Raw genomic sequence first — 18,589 nt, 5'->3', positions numbered from 1 at the left:
TTTAAGCAGCAAGATAAGTAAAAGAAAGAGAGTTTACAGCTGCAGAGATATCAAGGTTCAGTCATATCTTTCAAAGAGATTCAAGTATTAGCCTTGACCATGCCTGCAACTGGTATCCTATCCTATATTAATCCATATTACTGATACTACATTTCTATTTACATTTAAGTCGGTGTCTACCTATTCCTATTTTCCCAGAATATTAGGCTTCCCATGTCTTTACCTGACAAGGACCTCTTTAGATGGTTCGTTTGTCGATTTCTTCAATTAAAAACAGAGTAAGTGAGGCACCGTTATTTTCTTTCTCTAAAATCGGCATGTGAAACCTGCAGAGGAAATAATTTTGTGTTTCTTAATAATCTTTCTATTTCTTTCCTTGGCACGATAGAGAGCGGCATCTAACTATCCTCATTCTCTCTTTATATCATGTTGCATACCTTAATGTTAAGGATTCACTGCTCCCATCTCACTTAGCCCGTATTCACACTATTCGGCGGTTTTCTTCAGGTGAACGAATGCCTCTAGGCTATAGATAAAACCATATAAACTACACGTTATGATGAGACACAGAAGTCTTACTCGGAAACAATTAAATGGGCTTATAATGGTATCTTTCTCACCTCGTGTAAAAACAATCTTCCAAATATACAGGGCGACACACCATAAGGTAGTAACTGGTTAATATTCAAGCCAAACCATGTGGTGCCTTTGAGAGATTACAGCTCCCCGCGTAAAATGACAGCGTCAACATGGAACTGTTAGAAGAAAATGAAATGCAAAGCATGTTTATCTATTCTAATTTGTCTTTTAAAACGCGCTCCTATCTATGCCCCGTGGGATTTGCCAACGGAATAGTTTAAATTGAATAACAGGCTCAAAGTGTTTTCACCACGGAGAATTCAGCGTATGATATGCAAATTACCTGGTAACATGAGGCACATGGGTTGTAGACAATGTATATGACCATTTGTCATGGACCCAGTGCTCTATCAAAGTGCTACGAGATCTTCGTGTTGGGTTCACTCTACTTTCTGCATTCAATAATAGTTTTGAAGGGGGAGTTTTGTAATGCTCAATAAGTGTGTTTTTGTTGATCAACAAGATGAAAGTGTTTTTGCCATGCTATGCAATAGGTCTCGCATTTACGCAAGTTTGAGCTATTGACGTTGTAAATGACGTTGCCTTTTATTTATGTGTTAATTTTAAAAACATATATAAAAGACATTGGGGCACATGCATCATTGGAAATTGGCAATTTGCGAGACGCAATTAAGGAATGTTTAGGAATCGCTATTTTAACACCTTCAGCGCGGCGCAGATTCCTGCACTGTGCTGAACGTTCTAATGAGCCAACGGGCTCATGACGGAACGGTTCCGTCATGAGCACAGGCCAACCGACGCTCATGACGGAACCGTTCCGTCATTAGCAGCAAAGGGGTTAATAGCGACTCCCACATGCATAGGCTATTGCGAGTTCTTAATTGCGATTCCTTAATAATCGCAATTAAGGACTCACACTTAATAATCGCAATTAAGGACTCGCAAAAGCCTACCTTGATGCATGTGCCCCACTGTCATTTACAATACCAATTCCTTAAACTCTCGCAAATGCACGACCGATTGCATTGTAAATGCTTGTTTAAATTTGTAGAGTTGAAAAGGATTCCTGTGCACTCTCCACTGGCTCACAGTGGCCTGGTGTAGTCAAAGTAAGGTATTGTGGATGCTGGGTAAGGCACTTTGGCCCACATGCATCATTGTTACATTTTGCGATTTCTTAATTGCGAAAATTAAGGAATCACAATTAAGAAATCGCAAAATGCTATGCATTAAAAAATTGCAATATTTTTTGCGATTCGGTATTTTTCCTTAATTGCGATTCACAATTTGCGAATCCCAATTAAGGAAAACCCTTCCCATTGATTCCTATGGGCCAAAAGGCCCATAGGAATGAATGAGAAGGCATTCACATTTTGCGAATTTCAAATTGCGATTCGCAAAATGTGAATGCAATTTCAAGGGTGCATGGGGGGTCCAAAGAACCCCTCCCTGCACCCCTGAAATTTAACTTTGAATGCAATTTACACACACACATGCACCAAGGGCATGTGTGTGTGTAAATTAAAAGTTTCAAAAATGCAATTTGTGCATATTTGAAAGTTTTCGGTAAATTAGCATGAAGTTCAACTTCATGCTAATTTACCCCTTCCAAAGTGCGAATTCGCAATTTAAAAATAATCATGCATTGCATTTAAGAAATCTGAAATTGCGATTTCTTAAATGCAATCGCAATTTTAGAAATCGCAACATGGTTGCGATTCCTAAAATTGCGAAATGCATGATGCATTCCAAATTAGTCAATTGCATTCGCAAACGGCCGAAAATTGCGATTCGCACGGTTTGCGAATGCAATTGACTTTGATGCATGTGGGCCTCAATGACACGGCTCCCATATTATTAAATATCACATTTCATCAGTATTTGCCCTGCCATGTCCTACGGCCAACACCTACAATTCAGGAGTTCAGATATACCAGAGTCAGAGGAAGCAGCTTGCATAGAATGTGTATGGTCCCTGCACTGCTGCTCCGAGCATCGTTCTGTGAAAGTGGATAGCTGTGTTCTTAATAATAGTAGACAAAGAGTTCAAATGGTCTCTAGGCCGTGAGTGAGTGGCAGAGGAGGAAGTACGTGCCTTTAGCCACATATCTGAAAGGCAGGTCTTTTAAGCCCGAAATCAACTCATTCCAGATTAATCCACCACTGCCAAACGCAACCAACCACATACTGTGAACCATGTCCATGCCATGAACATGCTACTCGGCATCATGACCCGAACTTCATACTATTATGAGCCAGTCAAACCGGTCCTCAAAGAAGTGAATTCGAGGGCAAACTCTGGAATTTAAAGGCAATCTGCAAACAAGTAGGGAAAACACTAAGTGCACACCCAACTGAAGGGTTCCACTTAGTAAAGAACAAAAGGTGAGGGTAGGGGTGGTCAGAGAAACACGATTGGGCTAGCCTGATGCAACAGAACAGTGGCCAGTTTCAAAATAAGCATTAGCAAAGCCAATAGGTCCAGCCCTTGGGTGAGCTAATGACTTTGGCAATCGGGTGGGGGTGACTAACAGGGATTAGGTAAGGAGTGGATAACGGGATTATTTTAAAACAGCTTAAAGGAGCCGGTGCTGTCATCTTCATGGCATTTCCAGGTCAAGATTGCAGAGACGGGGAGCAGGGGAGGTGAGAGAGGAAGAGAGAAAAGGGGTGGGTATGGGAAACAAAATAGTGGGAAGGAGGGAGACAGCAAGAGAGGAGAAAAGGGTAGGAGAGAAAGAAAAAGAGAGCAAGGATGTTAGAGGGAGAGAGAGAGAGAAATATTGGAAGTGTATCAAAGGAAAGGAAACTTGTGGGAAAGGAAAGTATTGGAGTGTGGCACCGGAACAAAGCTGTTGCCAAAAACAACCCATTTTGACAGCAGCGTCATGCAATGGTAAAGAGACATGAGGGCGGGTGGGAGGGGGGATAGGATGAGAAGAAACATTGAAGGGGTGTGGATAAGAAAAAAAACAGCATTGGCATAGCCAATAGTTGTCGACTTTGGGACCTTATAAGGGTTTAGCAGAGCAATTGGCTCTGCCAATGCCTTTTAGCTATGTTGTAGAGCAGTGCTGCTGGGCAGCATGTTGAAAAGTTATATTAAAAAAGTAGTATATGCATTTTTGTTATCTTGAATTCTGTATTGTTTTGCGTATAACCTTTGTGGGAGAGGCAGCCAGGCTGACTGCCGCTGGATGCTTGGGGATAACGGTTGGATCCCCGTCACCGGCAGCAGGGGTCTGCCCAGCACCATGTGACTCTGCTGGCAATAGCTTGCTTAATCTTCCCGACCTCCCCCAGCGCCGGGAAACCTAGAGTAGCTCTGCACTTTACAAATACCGGATTAATATTTATTATTATTATGATTTCCAAAGCTCTCTGATACCCTTGGGGGTCATGTTCGCGCTGTATAAAACGTTAAAATAAATAAATAATTAATTCATGGGCCGCAGAAGCTGGCTTGCAATATTTTCGAGCACTAACCGAGAAGAGGCGAAGAAGATGTCACTGGCCATGGGAGATGTGTGGCATGCGTCGGGGAAGGCTCGAAGAAGTTGAGTGAGTTGGTGTGAAAATAAAAAAAAACGACATTTCTTGGCGAGGCGGCACTTTCCCGTGTCGACATTGTTGACACCAGGCACGTATTACAAGCCTGGAAATTTATCTGCTGGTGGTAGGCAGGGCAAAGGACACAACGAGGCGTCCAGTGAGGTGAAACCAGCGCGAGGAATCAGCCGAGCTAGTTACACCCTGCAGTCGTTCCCGAGCACAAGAGATCTTTTTGTGACTGCTAGACGGTGACGGGTGTGCCTTCATTGGAGAGAAATCAGAACACAGAGCATCGGCAAACATCCGGCCTTTTTCTTTTCTGGATATGGACCGCACCAAAAACTAACAAGGTACAGTTGGCGTCCGAACCATGACGTGTATACAGTAGTATTTATGGGGATGCATGTATTTTGCATAACCGGGAGGGAGGAGTGAAATGGAAAGGTTTGGAGATTCCGAGGAAGGCACACAGAGTAGCGTAACGCAAAATGATTGGCCACGAGTCCATATATCGAGCGTTTATGTATTAGGCTTGGGCTATGTGGGGCCCCTTGAGGAGTAGGGACCTCTTGAAGGGTTGCCCAAATCCCCCCCACCCTTCCCCCCTGACGCCGCAGGGTTACGTCACTGAACACAAATTCAATGAACTGTAAATGTGTTCTCTGGGCATGTGATACCCGCCCAATCCCGGATTTCACGGCTCATTTGTACAAGCCACGTGGAAAACAAGGAAAGGGCAGTAAACATGTTACATAGTCACAGCCCTCTTCGAGAGATCGCTCGGACGACAAGTCTGGCATTATGCGATTTGCAGCACGCGACCCTGGTAATACTTTACAGACTCTTCTCTCGCTGCCCGTGTGACTGCTTTTTCCAGAGAGGCAAGGAAAAGCAATACTTTTAAAGTATTATAGTTATAGTTAGTTACCTTAGGACACGAATCTTTTGTCTTTTGCCGGTTTTATGTCCAGCATATAGATGCACTGAGATGGCGGATATGTTCCGCAACCACAGCTGTGTGTAGTTTGCATCCAAGTGCGCATGTTTTAGTAATGCTTATGTGTATGCATGACTGTGGATGTGTGTATTTTGCGTGTTTGTATATTTGCTAGTGCGGCTGAGTTTATGTTTATTTTGTGTGTGGGTATGTGTATATGGTTGAATATGTGTGAGGACCCTTATTTCAGATCTGGATCCGGGCACCTCTGCTCACCTCAGGCTAATATATGGCCGAGTGTCTGCAGGGCTGTTAAATCGCCATCTTGACCTAGGCGGTATTATATTGGCATTCATTGCCAGCCAGTCAGTGCCTTCAGTGCCTTAGGCTTGTGCAAGCTGTACACCTGCACAGGGCCACCAAACCCCAGGGGCCACCACGCCAATCTATATCCTTAATATAATAATCCTCTGAGGATGGATACATATTTGCGTGGCGGCCCCTGGCAGGGATTTGGCGGCCTCCGGCTCTGTTCCACTTCCAAACACACTGACCCCCCCTCTTCACTGGCCTCCGCACTCCGCCCCGCCCGGACCCCCTCTTCCGGGGCCTCCTACCTACGCTCCCTGCCCAGGGCCGTATGAGCCTAGAACTGCCCCTGATGTCTTGGTCAAATATACTTGGGAAGTAAGCAGTGGTCGAAGAATAGGGGATCTGAGGGGCACAATGTGCCCATACTTTTTAGGTCAAGCCCGCGCGCATGCGCTGCTCTGGCAATCTGCTGTTGTGGAGTTGGTAAGAAAAGCCCCGCCCACTCCCCGTTCATATTTGCCATTGGCTTGTGTCATTTCCCGTCCTTAATACTGGCTTCTGATTCATAAATAGGCTTGTTAGTCCCTCCTTAGTACCACCTCCTCTTCATTTGTCAACTCCCATGGCGGCTGGCCCCTTTACTTCGGTGATTACACGGTACATGTTATTTAGACTGTGAGCACTATTTTCTTTATCCAGTTTCTCTTACTGCAGGCACGACATGCTTTGGTGCCTTCTTTACAACCCCACCCTCCCTCCCGTTGTCCATGCCTTCTTTTACCCCCACACCCCTGCCAACCCTCCCATTGTCGTGATGCCCACCATTTGCAAAAGGTCTCGCATTTACACAAGTTTCAGCTATTGGCATTGTAAATGACAATGCCTTTTAGTTATGTTTTGGTTTTTAATACATAAATAAAACACATTGTCATTTACAATGCCAATAGCTTAAACTCGTGTAAATGCGACACCTATTGCATTGCAAATGCTTGTGAGCTTTCATGAACTGCTCCTGGCAAATAACAACATTTGGATATCTACCAGTGCTTTTGTGTCGCTGTTCCTTTCAACTAAGCAAGCACTTGCTTCACCTGGAGGTTGTAGTGTAACATGTTGATGGAAGTGATTTGTGAGCAGATGGATTTGTGGGTTCTTGTGCAATTCTCCCATCCCCAAAATGGTGGCGACCTCAGCAGGTATGGCAGGGACGCTGTGCAAGCGGCTGACGACTGACCTGCGGGGCTGGGGAGCAAGACCCTGGGGCCTGTGCGACGATCCTGGGTAGGAGAACATAAAATTCTACTATGCTGAGGACATGTCATAACAACGCAACTACAGAAAGCCGATGTGCACCCGTACATCACTCTGTTTGTCTTGAAGCCGTAGCCAATAGCTTCAGTGTCCTGAGTAACGTGGATTGACTACCTCATTCTCTGGGGCCCAATGAAACGATCTCCAAAGTAGACAGGAGCCATGTGGAGGAGGGTGCGAGTGTTGAGGAGGGCTTATCCGAGATGGCTATTAGGACTAAGGTGGGTGGTATGATAACACCCCCACTAACCCTAATCACTAGCCGTCCAGGAGTTGGAACGGAGTTGGACATCCACACCTATATAGGATCCCCCCCCTACTAATTCGCTTCATCCTATTACAACCAGCACTGCTAGAGCTGAGATTCGTAGATCTTTAATTGGGTCCTGGAATGTAGCTGGGCTAGGTTCTAAGCTAGCCAATCCAGAATGGGGCGAGTTGATGGATAGGTGTGATTTGTGTTTGTTCCAAGAGTCCTGGCTCCTGACTGTCCTGTAAGGGTGGGCTTTGCAAAATTTTATACACTAGCTGTGCAGGGCCCCAGGGGAAGACCTTCGGGGGTTGTGCATATGGGTTGCCTCACATTTGGGGTGTTCAGCTAAGGTAATAGATTCCCACTCCCCGGACATCCTTTGTATTGCACTTACATTTTTGGATGGTTCGACGGTGATAGTGATTAATATATATTTACGCCCTACACCCCACCAGCTGGGTCTATCTATGTTAGAGGCCCTTGAGGAACTCCTTTTATTTCCCTCTCCGATTCATAGAATTATCGGGGGCGATTTTAATTGCTATTTTGAACCCCTGGTTGGGATCCCCTCTGTAACCATAGATGAGGACTCCATGTGGCAGATTCAGGAGTGCACTATGTACCTGGTAAAGCGAATAACGCCTTTGGCCCTCCAGATTAATAAGCTGGTAGTAACCCACTCCCTCAGGGCCTGTAATTGCAGACTCCCTCCTGACGTACCTGGCATGAGCACCTATAATAGACTGGGGAAAAACACAACCATTGATTACATCTTGGTTAATGTGGAATTCTGGGCCCAAATGAGGGCCTTCATTGTTATCCAAAGGGTAGATAGCGATCATAACTTTTTGTCGCTAGAATTAAACTGCACACTGGACACCAAAACGAACTGAGGGTACTGGAGCCTCTTACTGATTTGAATCTAGTTACAGCGGTGGGTGGTAGAAGCATTAGGTGGGCTAAGGTCGCGTTAGCCCCAGATAAACTAGCTGAGATATACCAACATGTAGCCGGCTCCTTAACAGAGGCTTTTGACCTCCAGGGTGTCAATTATGACCTGCCCTACTTTCAGGATCTACAGCATATCCATTATAAGCTCCTCTCTACTTTGGCCGATTACTTTTACATCATAGATAATAAGAGGCCACGGGTAAAAAACTAGGCCCATTGACATAACAAAAATTGTAGGGCGGCTAAAAGCGCACTTGTAAAGGAGGTAAAATCTGGGTCTCTGCTGAGTATTAGAATGGCTAGACACATCTACAAAAGAACGATTATGGAGTCTAGATCGGAGTGGGAGGCTTTAAGATGGGAAAGCATAAGAGTAGCCCTGGACGAACGTGAGTACAGGACCTTTTGGAATCTAGTTAGATCAGGATTGGCAGAGGGGTCGTCCGCCATAACTCCCAACCTGAGTGAAGAGGTCTGGCTAGCCCACTTTAAGCCCCTCTACTCCCTCTCTCACTCCGCATCTCCAGTAGACCTAGCTCCTTTGATGAGAACATCGGCTTTAGCTACTCCAGACGCAGTGGGTCTTGATTGCCCACCCTGCACCTTGCTTGAAATCCAGACAGTCCTCAAAAGTTTGTCTTCTGGGAAAGCTCCGGGTTTAGACAGGATCCCTGGAGATCTATTCTTGAGCGAGCAGAAGGTATGGGCCCCCTATATGGGCTATACTTTAATGCCACTCTACAGGGCATGGAGATCCCCCAAACCTGGCTGGGTGCAGAAATAATTCCCATCCATAAAAAGGCTTCCCCTCTTGACCCGGTCAACTACCGCCCCAATAGTCTCATTGATGTCCTCCAGAAAGTATTTGCCCGCTTTTTACTATCGAGGCTGCAGAGTTGGATGGACGAACATCACATCCTAACCTCCCTCCAAGCTGGCTTTCGAGCAAAGGTCTTAACCACCGACCAACTATTTAGACTACAGTTGGTCTACTGGAAGACGGTATCCATGGGGGCGGGTAGTTTGTACTTGATCTTTGTGGACCTTCGATCCGCATTTGACTTGGTCTAGAGGGATAAGCTTTGGGCGATATTACTAGAGATGGGTGCCCCGATGTATCTGTGCCATCTGTTTAAACGTATGCACCAAGGTACCTACCCTACGGTGAGGTATGGGAGGAATGGGGAGCTTTCGGCCCCGTTTCCGGTGGAAAAGGGAGTGAGGCAGGGGTGCGTGCTGACCCCCACGCTCTTCTCCCTCTTCATCAACGGGTTGATCGAACATCTAATGGGAGCGAGGGACCTAGACTCACCCAGTCTAGCAGGCCATAAGATACCAGCCCTGATGTTTGCTGATGATACCCTTCTTCATTCAAAATCTTCCATGGGTATACAGTGAACACTGGAGGTGTTTCGCTCCTTTTGTAGATCTAGGAACTTGGAGATTAACCCCTCCAAAACGAATTATATGGTCTACAATGCCAAATCATCCAACTGCCCCCACCCCCATATGGATGGCTCAGTGTTGGAAAGAGTGTCCACCTTTGACTACTTGGGGGTAACACTAAACAATAGAATGGATTGTGGGTCCCACATGGCTAAGGCCAACCTGAAGTTGGCCCAATCCTCTGGTGGTATTCTAAAGGTTTACAATGAGTGCTCACTTAAATCATTGGGACTGCCTTTGGAAATCTACAAAGCCCAGGCGAGAGGTGGAGCGCTCTACAGAGCAGACCTCTTAGGTCACGTTTGCGCCGCCTCTCTATCTTCTACCGAGAATAGTTTTATCAGGCGCCTTTTGAGACTTCCCCAGAGTACTCCCTTGACCCCATTACGGTTTGATTTAGGCCTGGCCCCCATACAGGAGATTATTTCAAATCGCCCCCTGATGTACTGGAGGCGACTCTGGTCCACCCCCGAGCTCTCAAGCTATAGGGAGGATCTAAGGGACCTTCTGTCCATAAGGGGTGTGGGAAAAATCCCCTGGCTAAAGTATGTTAAAAAGCTCTGCCACGCTCTGGGTAGGGGAGACTTGTGGCCTCTCCTGAGGAAACCTGTGTCCTGACTACCAAGAGGTCGTTGGGCAATGTACCTAAGCAATATCGAACAGAACTTACATTAACGAATCCCTCTTTGGGTAGGCTGATTAATACTTTCTTGGATGTCAAGGTTAACCCCTATTCGAGAAATTTCTGAATGATATCCAGCCCTTACTGACCAAGAAATTATATGTTCAATTCAGATATGGAACACTTCCAGTGAGGGCCGTGATAAATAAGTGGTCAAATGCTCCCCGTACATCGAGTTCTTGCCCAGGGTGTGAAGGTAGCGAAGAGACGGATCTGCACGTTCTGCTCTTCTGACCTCTCTACTCTAAGGCAAGAGCTAAATGGATTATCCAATTTTGTAAGTCCAGGGGTCTCAGGGACTATAGGGAGGTATTTAGAATTTTAAAATATGATACCACTCCCTTGATTGTGTTTGTGACTGACAGATACCTTCTGTCTATATGGTGCACAAGAGGCGCCATAATCAAAAAATGTCAAATTGCCACTTCTGCGCTAGCATAAACACTGTAATTCAGAAGGTACCTTACAAATAATATCCCTAGGGACCGATCTACTTGTCCACCCATTGCTCTATTTGAATTGGTGTAGGATTCTGTCATGTCAGTATCATTGCAATTTTAACCATTTTATGATCTTAGGCTGCTATTATGAATGTATTATATTGTTGATTAATGACTTGCTTTTATTTTTTATTGTGTATATATGTGCTTTTATGGTTTTTAACCGATAATAAAGCTTTATGACTGACTGACTTGAAGCCGAGAGTGACCCTACCACTCTGTCACAGCGCCTCCTTTGTTGCTCACTAATACCTGTACATGCTGCTAAGTTGTCTCTCCCTGCCAGATTACCTCTTACGAACCAACTACTATCCCCGGACATTTCTCTACCATTATAGATAACGTAATTTAGTGGGTTAAAGTGATAATATTAACACATTCTGTGAGATGTTGAGTCGTAACACTGGCAATAACTATTGCTGGTGTGTGTCTGCTTCTAAGTTAATTGAAATATTGAGCATGGGCATGAGAGATTACATCAACAGAGGCAAGCATCTGCTATTTGCCTGTATTTCCACTGCCCTCACTGCTTGACAAAGTTTGGCAAGCTTCTTGCCCTTTCTATTTCACCCTACTCTTTCTTCCTACTAAGGCGGTCTGGAATAAAAATGTATTGGGAGATCAGGTTTCTGATTTCACTGTTCTGCAGTAATGGACCCCCTGCTATCGGAACTCAGAGGTGTCGACTTTGTACAGGTAGATGCAGGATCAATCAATCAGGGAGTTATGAAGCGCGCTACTCACCCGAGAGGGTCTCAAGGTGCTGGGGAGGGGGGCCAGCTCCGGTCAATCAAAAAGCCAGGTCTTGAGGGTCCTCCTGAAGATGTGCAGAGTTGGTGCATGTCTGATATGGATCCAGAACTTGTTCCAGGTCTTTTCTGCGACATAGGAGAAGGCTCTTCCACCTGTTCTGGCTCTGCGTATGCATGGGGTGAGGTCGGCGGATTGGATTTTTCTCTTCAGTTCGTGGAAGGTGATTCTTTGGTTGAGGTATTGGGGTCCGATGTTGTGGAGCCATTTGTATGCATGGGTGGGTATCTTGAAAGTTACTCTCTTCTCAACAGGGAGCCAGTGGTCTCGCAGGTGAGGGGTGATGTGTTCATGTCTGGGACACCTAGGACAAGTCTGGCTGTGGTGTTCTGTATGGTCTGGAGCTTGCAGAGCGGAGATTTGATGATCCCGGCTTAACAGGCTGTAGTATACCCCCAGGCCAGTGTATACCCGGGGTTAAAACGGCATTCGCTACATTATACCCGGGTATATTATGCCTGGGCGAATTTATACACTGGGGTATATTATGGCTGAGGGAGCTCTTGTGTGCGATGGCAAGTCCTCCTCCTGGGCGGTTGGGGCAGTCCCTCCTCTGGATCTTGCATCCGTCGGGGAAGGCGGTGGCGATGTCAGGGACGGAGGTGGGGTTGGCCCATGTTTCCGTGAAGAAGGCGATGTCTGGCAAGAGGGTGTCGAGGAGGTCCCAGATCTCTACTTTGTGTCTGTGCATGCAGTGAGTGCACGTTGAGGAGGATGCATTTTAGGGGTTCGTGGATGCTGGTGTCCGGCGCGGGGACGTCAGCTGTGACCTAGGCGGTATTTTATTGGCATTCATTGCCAGCCAGTCAGTGCCTTCAGTGCCTTAGGCATGTGCAAGCTGTACACCTGCACAGGGCCACCAAACCCCAGGGGCCACCACGCCAATCTATATCCTTAATATAATAATCCTCTGAGGATGGATACATATTTGCGTGGCGGCCCCTGGCAGGGATTTGGCGGCCTCCGGCTCTGTTCCACTTCCAAACACACTGACCCCCCCTCTTCACTGGCCTCCGCACTCCGCCCCGCCCGGACCCCCTCTTCCGGGGCCTCCTACCTACGCTCCCTGCCCAGGGCCGTATGAGCCTAGAACTGCCCCTGGTGTCTTGGTCAAATATACTTGGGAAGTAAGCAGTGGTCGAAGAATAGGGGATCTGAGGGGCACAATGTGCCCATACTTTTTAGGTCAAGCCCGCGCGCATGCGCTGCTCTGGCAATCTGCTGTTGTGGAGTTGGTAAGAAAAGCCCCGCCCACTCCCCGTTCATATTTGCCATTGGCTTGTGTCATTTCCCGTCCTTAATACTGGCTTCTGATTCATAAATAGGCTTGTTAGTCCCTCCTTAGTACCACCTCCTCTTCATTTGTCAACTCCCATGGCGGCTGGCCCCTTTACTTCGGTGATTACACGGTACATGTTATTTAGACTGTGAGCACTATTTTCTTTATCCAGTTTCTCTTACTGCAGGCACGACATGCTTTGGTGCCTTCTTTACAACCCCACCCTCCCTCCCGTTGTCCATGCCTTCTTTTACCCCCACACCCCTGCCAACCCTCCCATTGTCGTGATGCCCACCATTTGCAAAAGGTCTCGCATTTACACAAGTTTGAGCTATTGGCATTGTAAATGACAATGCCTTTTAGTTATGTTTTGGTTTTTAATACATAAATAAAACACATTGTCATTTACAATGCCAATAGCTTAAACTCGTGTAAATGCGACACCTATTGCATTGCAAATGCTTGTGAGCTTTCATGAACTGCTCCTGGCAAATAACAACATTTGGATATCTACCAGTGCTTTTGTGTCGCTGTTCCTTTCAACTAAGCAAGCACTTGCTTCACCTGGAGGTTGTAGTGTAACATGTTGATGGAAGTGATTTGTGAGCAGATGGATTTGTGGGTTCTTGTGCAATTCTCCCATCCCCAAAATGGTGGCGACCTCAGCAGGTATGGCAGGGACGCTGTGCAAGCGGCTGACGACTGACCTGCGGGGCTGGGGAGCAAGACCCTGGGGCCTGTGCGACGATCCTGGGTAGGAGAACATAAAATTCTACTATGCTGAGGACATGTCATAACAACGCAACTACAGAAAGCCGATGTGCACCCGTACATCACTCTGTTTGTCTTGAAGCCGTAGCCAATAGCTTCAGTGTCCTGAGTAACGTGGATTGACTACCTCATTCTCTGGGGCCCAATGAAACGATCTCCAAAGTAGACAGGAGCCATGTGGAGGAGGGTGCGAGTGTTGAGGAGGGCTTATCCGAGATGGCTATTAGGACTAAGGTGGGTGGTATGATAACACCCCCACTAACCCTAATCACTAGCCGTCCAGGAGTTGGAACGGAGTTGGACATCCACACCTATATAGGATCCCCCCCTACTAATTCGCTTCATCCTATTACAACCAGCACTGCTAGAGCTGAGATTCGTAGATCTTTAATTGGGTCCTGGAATGTAGCTGGGCTAGGTTCTAAGCTAGCCAATCCAGAATGGGGCGAGTTGATGGATAGGTGTGATTTGTGTTTGTTCCAAGAGTCCTGGCTCCTGACTGTCCTGTAAGGGTGGGCTTTGCAAAATTTTATACACTAGCTGTGCAGGGCCCCAGGGGAAGACCTTCGGGGGTTGTGCATATGGGTTGCCTCACATTTGGGGTGTTCAGCTAAGGTAATAGATTCCTACTCCCCGGACATCCTTTGTATTGCACTTACATTTTTGGATGGTTCGACGGTGATAGTGATTAATATATATTTACGCCCTACACCCCACCAGCTGGGTCTATCTATGTTAGAGGCCCTTGAGGAACTCCTTTTATTTCCCTCTCCGATTCATAGAATTATCGGGGGCGATTTTAATTGCCATTTTGAACCCCTGGTTGGGATCCCCTCTGTAACCATAGATGAGGACTCCATGTGGCAGATTCAGGAGTGCACTATGTACCTGGTAAAGCGAATAACGCCTTTGGCCCTCCAGATTAATAAGCTGGTAGTAACCCACTCCCTCAGGGCCTGTAATTGCAGAATCCCTCCTGACGTACCTGGCATGAGCACCTATAATAGACTGGGGAAAAACACAACCATTGATTACATCTTGGTTAATGTGGAATTCTGGGCCCAAATGAGGGCCTTCATTGTTATCCAAAGGGTAGATAGCGATCATAACTTTTTGTCGCTAGAATTAAACTGCACACTGGACACCAAAACGAACTGAGGGTACTGGAGCCTCTTACTGATTTGAATCTAGTTACAGCGGTGGGTGGTAGAAGCATTAGGTGGGCTAAGGTCGCGTTAGCCCCAGATAAACTAGCTGAGATATACCAACATGTAGCCGGCTCCTTAACAGAGGCTTTTGACCTCCAGGGTGTCAATTATGACCTGCCCTACTTTCAGGATCTACAGCATATCCATTATAAGCTCCTCTCTACTTTGGCCGATTACTTTTACATCATAGATAATAAGAGGCCACGGGTAAAAAACTAGGCCCATTGACATAACAAAAATTGTAGGGCGGCTAAAAGCGCACTTGTAAAGGAGGTAAAATCTGGGTCTCTGCTGAGTATTAGAATGGCTAGACACATCTACAAAAGAACGATTATGGAGTCTAGATCGGAGTGGGAGGCTTTAAGATGGGAAAGCATAAGAGTAGCCCTGGACGAACGTGAGTACAGGACCTTTTGGAATCTAGTTAGATCAGGATTGGCAGAGGGGTCGTCCGCCATAACTCCCAACCTGAGTGAAGAGGTCTGGCTAGCCCACTTTAAGCCCCTCTACTCCCTCTCTCACTCCGCATCTCCAGTAGACCTAGCTCCTTTGATGAGTACATCGGCTTTAGCTACTCCAGACGCAGTGGGTCTTGATTGCCCACCCTGCACCTTGCTTGAAATCCAGACAGTCCTCAAAAGTTTGTCTTCTGGGAAAGCTCTGGGTTTAGACAGGATCCCTGGAGATCTATTCTTGAGCGAGCAGAAGGTATGGGCCCCCTATATGGGCTATACTTTAATGCTACTCTACAGGGCATGGAGATCCCCCAAACCTGGCTGGGTGCAGAAATAATTCCCATCCATAAAAAGGCTTCCCCTCTTGACCCGGTCAACTACCGCCCCAATAGTCTCATTGATGTCCTCCAGAAAGTATTTGCCCGCTTTTTACTATCGAGGCTGCAGAGTTGGATGGACGAACATCACATCCTAACCTCCCTCCAAGCTGGCTTTCGAGCAAAGGTCTTAACCACCGACCAACTATTTAGACTACAGTTGGTCTACTGGAAGACGGTATCCATGGGGGCGGGTAGTTTGTACTTGATCTTTGTGGACCTTCGATCCGCATTTGACTTGGTCTAGAGGGATAAGCTTTGGGCGATATTACTAGAGATGGGTGCCCCGATGTATCTGTGCCATCTGTTTAAACGTATGCACCAAGGTACCTACCCTACGGTGAGGTATGGGAGGAATGGGGAGCTTTCGGCCCCGTTTCCGGTGGAAAAGGGAGTGAGGCAGGGGTGCGTGCTGACCCCCACGCTCTTCTCCCTCTTCATCAACGGGTTGATCGAACATCTAATGGGAGCGAGGGACCTAGACTCACCCAGTCTAGCAGGCCATAAGATACCAGCCCTGATGTTTGCTGATGATACCCTTCTTCATTCAAAATCTTCCATGGGTATACAGTGAACACTGGAGGTGTTTCGCTCCTTTTGTAGATCTAGGAACTTGGAGATTAACCCCTCCAAAACGAATTATATGGTCTACAATGCCAAATCATCCAACTGCCCCCACCCCCATATGGATGGCTCAGTGTTGGAAAGAGTGTCCACCTTTGACTACTTGGGGGTAACACTAAACAATAGAATGGATTGTGGGTCCCACATGGCTAAGGCCAACCTGAAGTTGGCCCAATCCTCTGGTGGTATTCTAAAGGTTTACAATGAGTGCTCACTTAAATCATTGGGACTGCCTTTGGAAATCTACAAAGCCCAGGCGAGAGGTGGAGCGCTCTACAGAGCAGACCTCTTAGGTCACGTTTGCGCTGCCTCTCTATCTTCTACCGAGAATAGTTTTATCAGGCGCCTTTTGAGACTTCCCCAGAGTACTCCCTTGACCCCATTACGGTTTGATTTAGGCCTGGCCCCCATACAGGAGATTATTTCAAATCGCCCCCTGATGTACTGGAGGCGACTCTGGTCCACCCCCGAGCTCTCAAGCTATAGGGAGGATCTAAGGGACCTTCTGTCCATAAGGGGTGTGGGAAAAATCCCCTGGCTAAAGTATGTTAAAAAGCTCTGCCACGCTCTGGGTAGGGGAGACTTGTGGCCTCTCCTGAGGAAACCTGTGTCCTGACTACCAAGAGGTCGTTGGGCAATGTACCTAAGCAATATCGAACAGAACTTACATTAACGAATCCCTCTTTGGGTAGGCTGATTAATACTTTCTTGGATGTCAAGGTTAACCCCTATTCGAGAAATTTCTGAATGATATCCAGCCCTTACTGACCAAGAAATTATATGTTCAATTCAGATATGGAACACTTCCAGTGAGGGCCGTGATAAATAAGTGGTCAAATGCTCCCCATACATCGAGTTCTTGCCCAGGGTGTGAAGGTAGCGAAGAGACGGATCTGCACGTTCTGCTCTTCTGACCTCTCTACTCTAAGGCAAGAGCTAAATGGATTATCCAATTTTGTAAGTCCAGGGGTCTCAGGGACTATAGGGAGGTATTTAGAATTTTAAAATATGATACCACTCCCTTGATTGTGTTTGTGACTGACAGATACCTTCTGTCTATATGGTGCACAAGAGGCGCCATAATCAAAAAATGTCAAATTGCCACTTCTGCGCTAGCATAAACACTGTAATTCAGAAGGTACCTTACAAATAATATCCCTAGGGACCGATCTACTTGTCCACCCATTGCTCTATTTGAATTGGTGTAGGATTCTGTCATGTCAGTATCATTGCAATTTTAACCATTTTATGATCTTAGGCTGCTATTATGAATGTATTATATTGTTGATTAATGACTTGCTTTTATTTTTTATTGTGTATATATGTGCTTTTATGGTTTTTAACCGATAATAAAGCTTTATGACTGACTGACTTGAAGCCGAGAGTGACCCTACCACTCTGTCACAGCGCCTCCTTTGTTGCTCACTAATACCTGTACATGCTGCTAAGTTGTCTCTCCCTGCCCGATTACCTCTTACGAACCAACTACTATCCCCGGACATTTCTCTACCATTATAGATAACGTAATTTAGTGAGTTAAAGTGATAATATTAACACATTCTGTGAGATGTTGAGTCGTAACACTGGCAATAACTATTGCTGGTGTGTGTCTGCTTCTAAGTTAATTGAAATATTGAGCATGGGCATGAGAGATTACATCAACAGAGGCAAGCATCTGCTATTTGCCTGTATTTCCACTGCCCTCACTGCTTGACAAAGTTTGGCAAGCTTCTTGCCCTTTCTATTTCACCCTACTCTTTCTTCCTACTAAGGCGGTCTGGAATAAAAATGTATTGGGAGATCAGGTTTCTGATTTCACTGTTCTGCAGTCATGGACCCCCTGCTATCGGAACTCAGAGGTGTCGACTTTGTACAGGTAGATGCAGGATCAATCAATCAGGGAGTTATGAAGCGCGCTACTCACCCGAGAGGGTCTCAAGGTGCTGGGGAGGGGGGCCAGCTCCGGTCAATCAAAAAGCCAGGTCTTGAGGGTCCTCCTGAAGATGTGCAGAGTTGGTGCATGTCTGATATGGATCCAGAACTTGTTCCAGGTCTTTTCTGCGACATAGGAGAAGGCTCTTCCACCTGTTCTGGCTCTGCGTATGCATGGGGTGAGGTCGGCGGATTGGATTTTTCTCTTCAGTTCGTGGAAGGTGATTCTTTGGTTGAGGTATTGGGGTCCGATGTTGTGGAGCCATTTGTATGCATGGGTGGGTATCTTGAAAGTTACTCTCTTCTCAACAGGGAGCCAGTGGTCTCGCAGGTGAGGGGTGATGTGTTCATGTCAGGGACACCTAGGACAAGTCTGGCTGTGGTGTTCTGTATGGTCTGGAGCTTGCAGAGCGGAGATTTGATGATCCCGGCTTAACAGGCTGTAGTATACCCCCAGGCCAGTGTATACCCGGGGTTAAAACGGCATTCGCTACATTATACCCGGGTATATTATGCCTGGGCAAATTTATACACTGGGGTATATTATGGCTGAGGGAGCTCTTGTGTGCGATGGCAAGTCCTCCTCCTG

General features: G+C 46.5%; 1 protein-coding gene across 4 annotated transcripts in view; it reads left to right on the top strand.

Annotated features, from left to right (window-relative positions):
* The window catches only part of LOC147708009 (N-acetylglucosamine transporter UNC93A-like), a 534,754-nt gene that overhangs the window by 2,197 nt on the left and 513,968 nt on the right, over positions 1–18,589 (top strand). For 2 of the 4 annotated variants that reach the window (XM_086926817.1, XM_086926818.1), the window contains exon 1: positions 4,241–4,502. The exons of 1 other annotated variant lie outside the window; for it this stretch is intronic. The gene's annotated coding sequence lies outside the window, so the exon portion shown is untranslated. Of the gene's footprint in view, positions 1–4,239; positions 4,503–18,589 lie in introns of those variants that run through there. One more of the 4 variants, XM_086926820.1, reaches the window with a different exon arrangement.

This window comes from Lissotriton vulgaris, chromosome 6 (genome assembly GCF_964263255.1).
Source record: "Lissotriton vulgaris chromosome 6, aLisVul1.2, whole genome shotgun sequence".
NCBI classification, from domain to species: domain Eukaryota; kingdom Metazoa; phylum Chordata; class Amphibia; order Caudata; family Salamandridae; genus Lissotriton; species Lissotriton vulgaris.
The sequence above is the reverse complement of the archived record's forward strand: the minus strand, read 5'-3'. Positions and strand labels throughout refer to the sequence as shown.